The sequence below is a fragment of the Montipora foliosa genome, chromosome 10, assembly GCF_036669935.1.
Source record: "Montipora foliosa isolate CH-2021 chromosome 10, ASM3666993v2, whole genome shotgun sequence".
Taxonomy (NCBI): domain Eukaryota; kingdom Metazoa; phylum Cnidaria; class Anthozoa; order Scleractinia; family Acroporidae; genus Montipora; species Montipora foliosa.
Window position 1 is genome coordinate 21,835,797 of NC_090878.1, and position 12,500 is coordinate 21,848,296.

Below are 12,500 nucleotides of genomic sequence, written 5' to 3' on the forward strand. Positions count from 1 at the left end.
CAACATAAAAGAGAGCACAGATCGGAAAATGACCCAATAAATCATTGAGAACAATACCGGTGAAGACATGTGTTAAGAGATGATTGGTAAATATGTTGTCAATTAATGTTGCAGAATAGGAAGTCAGGCGAGTTGGATTCGATATGAGTGGTAAAAAAGCGTGTGAAAATAGGCATTCCATAAAGTCCTGAGTGGGCACATGATGATTGTATTGAGGCAAGTCTAAATTAAAATCACCCATCACAGCAACATTTGTTGTCAGTTTCAAAATAATGGAGAGAATATCATCAAATTTAACTAAAAAAAAGTTACGTGATAATTGGGTGATCTACATATAGACAGAGCCGACGGTGATTTTTTTCCCTTGAGCTACGACTATTTCCACAAAAAGTGATTCAATTAATTATCTCAGGGTCGGAGAAATTACATTGCGGATAAAGTTTATAGTCAAGACCATTTTGTAAATAAATACCGGACATATACAAAACATGGACCCCAGGTCTATGGACCACCCCTGTGGAACCGGTCCATGGACTACCCCTGTGGACCACCCCTCATTTTGTAAAGTTACAAGCAGAAAAATCTTTAGACGAAAGAGGGAAGTGATCCTCTCGCTAATCTGGACAATTTTAGCAAGTGTCTCTTATTAAGTCACCGGAAAAAATCAGGTGGCTCCAACGGGATTCGAACCCATGACCCTCTGCGATGCTGGTGCAATGCACTGCAAACTGAGCTTTGAAGCCACTCAGTTGGGAGCAGGTCAATTTGTTGGGTTCATTTGTTCCGGTGATGGACTCGATGAATGAAATTAACGTATATTTGAAAAGCGGGTTACAGACGAATCCCTTTGGAGCCACCAAATAGGTGGTATAAGTATCTAAAATCAGTGCATGTAGCCCTATATTCATGTCACGGCCTTTTCACGGACCGCCATATATTTTTGGATTGAATTTCTCGCTAATGAGACTCCTGTAGGAGCCCGATGACCAATCACAGGAAACTAACTTGATGTTATAGTGTCACCGAACCGGAATTATCTAAAAATAGATCGTACATGGGCTCCTGGCCCTCGTTGCTCAAAAGGTGGATAATGCTGTCCACCGCATAAATCATTATCCACTGGATAGCGCAATTGGTTTCGCTATGACTTATCCAATGGATAGTGATTTATCTGGCTGATAGTGCTATCCATCTTTCGAACAACTGGGGCCTGGGGTCCTTTTCTCGAAAGCCCCGAAACTTTACGGGCCATTTTCGAGTGACACAATTCCCTTTGTATCTCAAGAGCAGAGAGGTTCTAAGTCGTCAGACTTCACAGTCATTTTTTCTTTTTGTTACCTTTAAAACATGTTAAAAGATCAGCTTTCCAAAGCAAGCGTTTGGCAGTTTCACAATTGGCTTTTCGGGTCCGAAATATTATCGGGGTTTTCGAGAAACGGGTCCTTGGTCTGTAAAAATAATGTGACATAGGTTTTAATTATTAGAGTTGTTCATTCCTAGCCATGAGGTTTGCTTAAATTTTCCAGGTACATGTAAATGCGAGGATCACTTCTCTCTTTCGCTCAAAGATTTTTGGCTTACCACAGTTTTCTGAAGAAAAGATCAAGATTTTGAAATCTGTGACATGGAAGCAACGGGATGTCTCTTCTGAAGTGTTAGTCACTGCAATTGATGTAAAATGTAATTTTGCCTAACGAATAAATGCGAATCAGGGGAAAATGCTAAATATAGTGAACGTGCTCCTGAAGGGGGGACTGGAAACTATACATTTCAAAGGCCTCTTTCTCAAAACCGAGCAGTACGACCGGGGTTGAAATTTCGGAAATTAGTAAAACAATATGAGGACGGAGCCGTCAACATTTTTTAAAAAAAGATCTATCAGACAGTTTTTCAGTTATTATCAAAGTAGACAAAAATCGACGTTTTTGCCATTTGTGAAAAACCTGTCTGACAGATTTAACCATTTATTTCTAAACATGATTATTTTTTCTTGCTAAGGAAATCCTGAAATTTTAAGTTGAGGTCGTGCGGCTACTTTTTGAAATCTCTAGTTCCCAGTCCCCCGTCCAGGAGCTTGGTCACTATATTTATCATTTTCTCCTGATTTGCATTTATTTGTCAGGTAAAATGTAATTTTACCTTAGTTATAGTGGCTAACTCTTCAGAAGAGACATGCTGTTACTTTCATTTCAGAGATTTCATAATCTTGATCTTTTTCTTCGGAAAACTGGAGTAGGCCACCTTAAACGTATTGAATTTTTAAAACGAGGGGATATGTAAAGTAAAGTAAAGTGGTGCATTTATATAGCGCCTTCATCACAAACGTCTCAAAGGCGCTTTACAATGATCAATTTACCCCCAGCGGACTGGAAGCATATACAGGCGCAAATTGCAGCCGCTTCTAAGCAGTCCATGCATGCTGGTACTCATTTTACCGACCTCGGAAGGATGGAAAGCTGAGTGAACTTTAGCGGGAAAGAAGGTCACCAAATATTCCACTCTTGACAGAACCGGGAATGGAACCCGGGACCTTAGGGTTGGAAGGCAGAGATCTTACCACTGCGCCAACCCCTCCGCTATAATATGTCCAGGTTTGACCCTAATTATATGCAAGCGGATTTCAATAAGCGTCACGAAGTGTCCCCTTGCTCTTCTCGCCAACTTCAACATCACTCGTGTCTCAGAATGCAGACAATTTACGTCACAAGGAGTCCCCTGCATTTACTCAAAGCTAAAAATAACGCTAACCTTTAACCCTCACCTTATTGTTGAAAATAGGTAGTAAATGCTTAGACTTAAAGGACACTTCTTGTTTGATGTCAAATTAGGCGTGCATCTAATTAGGGTCAAACCTGGACATAAGTGAGGGGGGTGGTCCACAGGGATAGTCCATGGACCGGGACCGTGAAGGGGTCCATAGACCGGGTCCACAGGGGTGGTCCATGTTTTGTATAAATCCATATATAAATACCAACTCCTCCACCTGATTTAGATATCCGATGCCGGTTTGAAGTAAAATTGTACCCAATAATATTTTATGGTTAGACTTTCAAGTCTTCTCGGATAAGGACTATAAACCGTAGGTCCCGTCTCACAAATATCTTGTATGTTCATAAGTTCCCTGTGGGATGTTAAAGAACCCAAGCACTATTCGAGAAGAGTAGGGGATAAAGTCCCCGGTGTTGTGGCTGTCCTGTTCTCTCCAGCAGAAGTGGCCGGCTTGGCAGTGATGTCTCTAAAAAGGCTTGTGGTGTATGAGGCCACCTAAGCAGAAACAGCCACAAGTCTAAAAGGGACTTTGCCGAGTGCTGGAACATGTAGATGTAGATGTAACTCTGAAGTGGCATCATTGAGCCAAGTTTCCGTGACACCAATAACGGAAGGTGGTGTTTGCATATTCATCATAATCAATTTAACTTTATCGAGATTTTTAAGCAAACTACGAGCATTAATGTGCATAATGCAGAATACATCCGCGTTATTTGCAATACTACTTTGATTATTAAGTTCTCCTTCAACTACAAGGAAGACCATATTCAAAATTTGAGTCGGGATTGAGATAACTGGACAGCATATTGCCAAGCTAAGGCCGGTCAATAGGATTAAGTAATAGTGATTCGAGACGATCTCTGTCATAATGTACAGGACCATGGGACATTTAATTCGTAAAGTACTTAATTAAACAAGCTATTATCTAAGTGATTAACGGCAAGGACAGATAATAAATTCGAGTCACTAGACATTATAGAAACAAGAAAACATGTAAGCTAAACACGATAATAGAGGTTACTGAGCTCAAAGGAAGGCCTTGCAGTTCCGCCAAGTTCTCTAAATCGGCAGAAGACTTAACAAAATTGGACGAAAATCTTCAGTTTCATGCAGATAAACAACACAATGCTTTGCCCAGGAAAATATGTAGCCATTCCGTATTTGAAATTTCTTGGCATCTACAGGAAGTTGTCGGTTTTGGGGAGTGAGATGGTCGAATAAGCTCACGTCTTCAAGAGTAGTCGGCTGGAATACCAACAGAAGTTGCTGTGACTTTGCAAGCATCATTCCGATTGTTCATGACTTGTTCTCTGATAATCCTTCTTGTAAATTTGCAAACTATTGGTCTTGGACCAGGAATTGCATTTCGTTTGGGAACTCGATGGGCAGTTCAATGTCATAGCATGACATTTCTACTCCTACTGCTTTGAAAAACTTTAGGCATAAAGCAGTGGAGAGACGGAGAATTTTATCGGAGAAATTGAAAAATCAGTCCTTTAAAATGATGGGAACTTATGAAACAGCTTACTCACGTAGATGGTAAACAAAATCGGGCCCAAACATGACCCTTGGGGGACTCCACACATCAAGTTAAATGGCTTTGAGAGAGTCCCGTTAATCGACACCTGCTGCGACCTGCCCTTACAGTAACTCTCAAACCCTGAAACTACTTTCCCGCGCAACCCAACTGTTGACCTTAATCTATCTAGAAGGATCTCATGATCGAGGGTGTTGAATGCAGAGCTTAAGTCGAGAAGCACCAACAACGTAAATTGACCTTTATCCATCGCCATTAGGAGATCGTTCTTCACCTTAAGTAATGCGGTCTCAGTGCTATGATGTTGGCGGTAAGCACTTTGAAATTCTGGAAACATACCATTGACTCGCATGTGCTCCTGTAATTGTACAGCGACCGCCTTCTCTGTAAGTTTGAACGTGAACTGTAAGTTACTCACAGGCTGAAAGTTCTTGTTTATCAATTGAAGACCAGATTTTTGAGCAGAGGATGTACTAATGCCTTTTTCCATTCGTCAGCGAAGTAACCATGCTCTAATGATATGTTCAACATCCTAGTAATCACTGGAAGTAGCTCCTCAGTACAAAGCAACAAGATGGATGACAGGAAAGGGTCCAGAGCACATGTCTTCATGGAAGCCACAGCCATCTTCCTTACAGCCTCTTCAGAGAGAGATTGAAACTCTGATAGCATGACAACGTCATCAGTACTCGATGAACCGTGAGGCGCACACTCAGTAGAAACCGCATGAGGGACCGCGTCACCAGCTAACTTTGATCTTATAGCAGCTTCTTTATGGATGAAGTATTCACCCATCTCATTTGCGAGAACAGAGGTGTTAGTATGAGGTGGAAGAGACTTGTCCTCTTGCAGATTTCATAGTCCGGAACAGCTTTGATTGGTCCGGACTGTTCTTGACAATAAATGGCCTGTAATGAGTACACCTAGCTTCGTTCATCAGATGTACAACATAATTCCACTTAACTTTGAATACTACAAGATCTGATGGGAGTCTAGTTTTCCTCCATCTTCTCTCGGCCTTCCTCCTGTCCCTTGGAACCTGAATTATGTTATCATTAAACAATGGGGGCCTGGATCGAGTGATGACATGACGAGAACAAACCGACGTGTGTTCGTCTCATAGCGATTTAAAAGTCGTATTATAACAGTCGAGCAGCATGTTCAAATCATCAGGCAGGTCTTGATGTAGCCGGGAGTTACGACTAGCTTTTCTCAACTTGGTTATGTCAATTGATTGAGTTTTCTGTATTCAGCATGCTTAATTCTTGGCGCAGGCCTCATCTCGCTTAGCTTACATATCACGGTAGCATGGTCAGAGAAATCTCTCTCCGGAAGGGGCTCACCATCCACAATACCATCGGCCTGCCGTGTGATAATTAAGTCCAAGGTGTGGCCATGTATGTCAGTGGATCGTTTAACATGCTGGACCAGACCCATAGAGTTCAACAGGTCCTTCAGCCGGATGGTGTCAGCATCTGACGGAACGTCCATGTGAATATTAAAGTCGCCACATATTAACAATAACTCATTACACATAACTAATGACTCGAGATAGTCCGAGAATTCATGAAAGAAAACACTCGTAGTCACGGGATGATCCGCAGAGTATGTTGGTCTATACACGATGACAACTCGCAGACGAACAGTTCCGAACTCCACAAGCCATTCCGACACTTCAAACGAAGACAGATCGGCTGAAAACACTTTGTTTACATCAAGACCGTCCCGATATAATAGCGCATTCCCGCCACCCCTACGAATAACTGGAATAGAGTGAGCTCACTTAAAATCGCAGAATCACGATCAATGAGCCAGGACTCAGATCACATACCATGTCCACAAAAGCCGATGATTTGTTCCTTGATGATCTTGCATTCAAATTAAATAACTGAAACTCCCTGCTGTCCAGGTAACCAAAGATGATATTACGCTCAACACTTATAAGTGTGTCACGTGGTGGCTTCCTGCACGGATGAGCGCGGCTCTCAATTCGCGATGAAACAATCGAGGTTATGTGAGCATTTCCTGTGGAGCCCGGATTAAGTTTAAATACCAAATCACCAACGTCCAATACAATTTGAAACGTTGCCACTGAATTAGCATAGTAGGCACATGGTCTCATTTGTCGCCTAAGTTTAATGTTCAATGGTCCATTAAACGAAGATGAGTTGGCGCAAACAATGGAGAAAATGTTTGCATGCCAAGGCCGTGAACACAATAGCTCTGTAACAACGCCCCCGTTATGAATAAAATCCAAGTTTGCACTGAATAGCCAGGTCGAAGATGTTGGAAGCCAGAAATCTCTTGAAAATTGCCATATCTCATACCCAAATACATTTCCATCACTTGATGATGGCTTTAGACATTCGCTCGTAGAGTTCTTTGAACAAATAAGAGCCCCAGTTAGGAATAAAATGACTGAAATCACGGGGCTCATTTATGAATGCCTCATTTGTGAATGCAGAAAGTTTCATTCTGGCATGCTGATTACATTTCAGAAATAAAAAATGGGAGTCAGCGAGTTCGTTTTTAAGATATGAGTATAGCTGTGGCCACGGTAACTTTTTACGTCACAAAAGTGACCGAATCATTTTCAGCAAGAATTGTTGTTTGATATGGTACCATAACATTTCTTTTAAGTGATAAAGTCTTGTAGTATGAATTCTTCTAATAAGAACGTCTCTTTCAAATGTTGAAACTGGTTTGAGCCACCTTAAGTGTAAAGTATGCCAATGAATAGCAAAGAAGGAATACAAGTTATCACTTGCTTGTGATATGAGAACATCAGGTCAAATATTTTTCTTCTTTTTCTTACCACATATGCGTCATAAAAAATTGCATACTGTTAATATTATAATTCAGACCTATAAAAAAACGATTAAACATACCTTCCAGTTTCACTGCGCAACGGACACGAAAGAAATATACCATTAGGTTTACTTTGGACGTTTAGGCCGCACACCGTCTTAACATTACAAACATGAATATTGGAGAAAAGCCACATCTATTGGGCGCACATAAATTGACTAAACACATTTCAATCACAATACAGCAAGGAAAGTATATCCAATACACAAAGTAGCGGCATTGGCAGATGCAAAAACCAAAAACCCTGAGGGAAAAAATGGAAACGTATCCTCCCCGAACCAAATTCAGTGCCTCAAATACTTCGGACGTCATGGCGGCCATGTTGGTGTAAAAAACGTCTTTTGGGAATTTGTCTCTATTATTATTATTATTATTATTATTATTATTATTATTATTATTATTATTATTATTATTATTATTATTCAATGTAAGGAGAAAAGTAGACTCGGAAAAATATCCGAGTCCCAGATTCTCCTTACATTGAATATCATTGTTGTTGTTTCAACTTTAACACACATTATTATTATTATTATTATTATTATTATTATTATTATTATTATTCTTATACAAAACGCGAGCGACATTTTCCTTTTGTAATGTGCATCAACATGGCTGTCTAATCACGTGAGTGCAAACTAAGAATTGCGTAACAGATAAATGTATACAATTAAAACAAAAATGAAGCTTAACTATACGTCCAAAATCTCGATAATCGTGGGTAATAGGTGCGGTCGGCCTCCAATGACTAATCACGTGCCATACCTAGCTTAGATACCCTTAAGTCACTAGCTATAATCCCTCACTTACACCTTCTGCAACCCAGGCCCTCTCGCTCTTGTGACGCAGAAAAATTCAATTTCAGGCTTATTCGTTACCACTCAATCGCTAGAAATTCCGGCATTAAACAAGAAAGGTAAACACATTCGTAAAAAAGACTCTACTGAAGACTATCAGGTTGTCGTTTGTTATCCATTGAGTGCAATTACAAACAACAAGACAAATCGAGGCAGTGAATTGTCTTTCACTGCTGGTTAAATAAATTCTTGCTGAAGCCTTCTTTGGAGGAAAACGTTGAACAAAGTTCACTTCCTTCAACATGAACACAGTTTTGGTTTTGGCCTGCGCCGATCCCATTAACTTTCTCTTCAATTTAATTAGTTTTTGTGGAGAAAAAACCTTTTAACTGTGTTCTACCTCAAAACCAATTATGCTGAAGAACAAAAAAAGCAAAAAAAGTAATCGCACTTTCGTTATAATCTGCATGACGTTCTTCAGTGCAAGAAGTACTTTTAATTTAATATTCCATCTCGTACTGACATGATGTAATCATTGATTATAAACTAAATGTCCACTGGCTCAAACTTTTATGCCTTGGTATATCGACAACTTTGTAACTCACCTTAACACGTCCATTTTCTTTGTAATCTGTCCATGTTTTACTGTCTATAGATGACTGTAAGGTATACTTCTTCACAAAGTAAGGATCCTTGTTGTCCCCATCCCCTTGACTGGACACAGCACAGATTACATGAAGCGACTGTAGGTCAACCTGCAGATACTTGCTAGCATTATCCCTACGAGCACACCATGATCCTCTTACGTCATTCAATCTACCAAAACTGACTGGAGTCGAGGAGTAGGCGCTGGAGGCCGTTATCCTTTCATCTGGTATTAAACCGTTTTCCATTCCAAGATCCCAATCAATACAGTCTCCTACGTTTAAATAAACAATTGCAGTTTAGGTTACAGTTGAAAACTCTCTGGCGGAAAACAAGACTCATTTTATTTTGTTCTTTTCCCAAATAAACTAACATTTGGAACCATTTTTTTTATTAATGCAGTAGATTATTATTTTTAGTCTGGAATACCATGCAATACCAGTAAGAAGTATTCGGTAGTCGGGCTCTTTTGACACCTATCATTTTTATTGTGCTTTCTGTTTTCTATGTGGGTAGGCCTACGAAATGTTTTCCGACATGCCAATACAGTTTCTGCACTATTTGTCCCATTTGGCATTTGATAAAGATACCAGGGTGGGGCGAGATGAATTAATTTTGGGTAAAATTTGTCAACAACTAATCCTTTAATTTGCCGAAAAAACCTCGAAATCATGAGAAGTTAATTTTAATAGCGAATACTATAATGTCGATAATGATCGATAATGCTAGTTTCTTTCCATTTCGGGCATGAAATGTATGGCAATTAACTTTTTTTTTTAATCTGTTCTGTGACCGCTGTAGTCTGCTTTCGCTTATATGGTCAATGCTTTCCAATATACTAGAACAGTTAGTGAAACTGAAAACACGTACTGGTAGTCGCGATTTCGGTGTTTTATTAGCAAATTAATAAAAATAGTTGTTAATGAATTTTACCCAAATTTAAAGCATCTCGTCACTTTTTTAAAAATTGGTCATGATAAACGTTTTTGCTGTTTTTACTGGAAAACTGCTGCAAACACTGCAAAATAGCAGTTTTCATAAAACGTGTTATTTAGAGGCTAAAACGAACGTTTTGCACAATTTTGCACTGGCACTGTAATTTTAACTTTTTTAAAAATTGGTCATGAAAAACGTTTTTGCTGTTTTTATTGGAAATTTGCTGCAAACACTGCAAATTAGCAGTTTTCATAAAACGTGTTATTTAGACGCTAAAACGAACGTTTTGCACAATTTTGCACTGGCACTGTAGATTTAACTTTTTTAAAAATTGGTCATGATAAAAGTTTTTGCTGTTTTTACTGGAAAACTGCTGCAAACACTGCAAAATAGCAGTTTTCATAAAACGTGTAATTTAGACGCTAAAAAGAACGTTTTGCACCATTTTGCACTGGCACTGTAATTTTAACTTTTTTAAAAATTGGTCATGATAAACGTTTTTGCTGTTTTTACTGGAAAACTGCTGCAAACACTGCAAAATAGCCGTTTTCATAAAACGTGTTATTTAGAGGCTAAAACGAACGTTTTGCACAATTTTGCACTGGCACTGTAATTTTAACTTTTTTAAAAATTGGTCATGATAAACGTTTTTGCTGTTTTTACTGGAAAACTGCTGCAAACACTGCAAAATAGCAGTTTTCATAAAACGTGTTATTTAGAGGCTAAAACGAACGTTTTGCACAATTTTGCACTGGCACTGTAATTTTAACTTTTTTAAAAATTGGTCATGATAAACGTTTTTGCTGTTTTTACTGGAAAACTGCGGCAAACACTGCTCCACTCTTCCTTTTGGGGTAGGGTCGTATCTGTTGTTGAACACTATATTTCATTGGCAGTATAGTGTCGTACTTCCTATTGTTTTCTGTGCTAAATCCATTGTTATCTTTGTTCGTTCTACAATGTATTGTTCTTTTGGCCAATCCTGAAGCCCGTTCAATGAGCTACGACACGACCCTCCTTTCGCCGATTTTTTTGCGTGACATCTTTCTTAAATGACAGGTAGCGTGACGGAATAAATCAATTAATCCTTTTTGAGAATCTTTTAGCGCTTGATTTGTTTCTGTACATCATCAACTGAAAAGAGAGCAAATTTGACGAGCGAGTTTCTTGCGACCACGGAAGTAGAGGAGATTAAAAATGAAAAAAAAGTCTTTCAGTTTACAACAGTCAGAGCATTGAGGGCCTTTCTTGTGGCTAGGATTTCTGTTTTTCTTTTTAAAAATTCAACGCATTTAGTTCACACTTTAATATATCTAATATTAAACGATAATTTATGAACTTCATTTTCAAGAGCAAATTTGTATAAGGTCTGTAGTCATTGACACTTAACAGATTATTTAATTTTGACCATCTACAAAGATTAACGCTTTTGATGAATTTTAACCAATCCCAAATTGCCGTGAGGGTGGCAAAAAAATGAGAAAGTAGCACACAAGAGGAAGAAGGAGTTTGTTGAATGTATAATCATTTTGACGGTCTCTGACATAAGATCCATAACAAAAATGATCATGACGTTATGATGCACGTTTGTTGTCGTATAGATCATAAATAAGAACCAGTCAACCTGAATGCATAATTTCAGCATATTGGACAAATACAAGCTGCCACCACTGTCAGTCTAATTTGCAAAATAGCGCGTATATCGTGTTTTTACAAATGCACTAAAAACACGAAGGAGCTACATTTCAATCCTCGATAGAAAACATCTTTTTAACTACGCAAGAAAATAATTCAATAAGGATTGGCAGTGGGTCCTTTGAATGGGAAAGGCAGCATTGTGGGAATGGTTTGTGTTGTACTATTGAAACAAAACAGGTGCAGCGAAATAAATTTTCTAACCATCTCACTCCCATCCACACACTAAGAGGGGCCATCTTTGATAGTGCCCTGGTCTGGACTTAAAAAAATAAAGAACCTCAACGTAACATAACATGCCCCTCGGCTTTTTTAATCAAGGCTTTTCAACTCAAATTAGACTGGAGTTCTAAAAGACATGCTTTAGGCGCATTCGGGTTTAAACAGCAAGCAATAAAGGCTGCAGAAGATTTAAAACGCACAAATAAGGAACTCGTCTTCACAGTAACATAAGAAAATCAATTCTGGAATGTGCTTTTTTTTATCCTGGCTCAAGCATTTACGTTTTAGAAGTCCGGAATATTGTCTTAACATGCTGTCTGTTCTTCTCTCATATCAGGACTCGACAGACTCCTTGTAAATTAATTGTGAGTTCAAGTTCGGATTGTAAACGTGCTTTAAATGACCGCGGCAACGATCTATTGTAATAGTTATACATCAAAGATCCAACTTGAAGAGCACTAAGACCACAAAAAATGTAAAGAACGTTTAAAGGGTAAAAGAGTGGTTCGCTAGAAGCTTTGGAAATCAGTCGTCACTGAGTTTGTCCTAACAGCCCGCTTTTGAACAAGATACACCCTATTTAGGTTAGATATGTATGTAGAGAACCATAGAATACAACAAGAGAGATGGAGATAAGTTAGCGCATAATGCAAAGCCGAGAGTGACTTATACACCATTCACATCAACAAGACATGTTTAATTAAACTGGGTTTTACAAAATGAAAATCAGTCACAGAAACAACTGGCTTTTACATGAGATTCAGGTGGGTTTCAATACATGCTTTGCTCTGTGCCAAATTTGTAGTCGACAAAATTCAGTATACATGATTTAAAAGAAAACTATTAGAAACCGTGTTTAACTAAACATGTTGCAAACATGGTTTAGGTTTGCTGTGAACGGGCCATTAGGCTGTAAGTAAGTGTCTGACTTTGTTGGATCACCGGATTCATTGTCCACAATGCCGCGACACATCCGACACTTTCATGTGTTGTCCGCCCGTAAATGCAAAGTGAACAATACTCCCAGACTTCTA

General features: G+C 38.9%; 1 pseudogene; it reads right to left on the minus strand.

Annotated features, from left to right (window-relative positions):
- Positions 1 to 5,123: 5,123 nt before the first annotated feature.
- Positions 5,124 to 5,797, minus strand: LOC137972639 (uncharacterized; annotated as a pseudogene).
- Between the last annotated feature and the right edge of the window lie 6,703 nt (positions 5,798 to 12,500).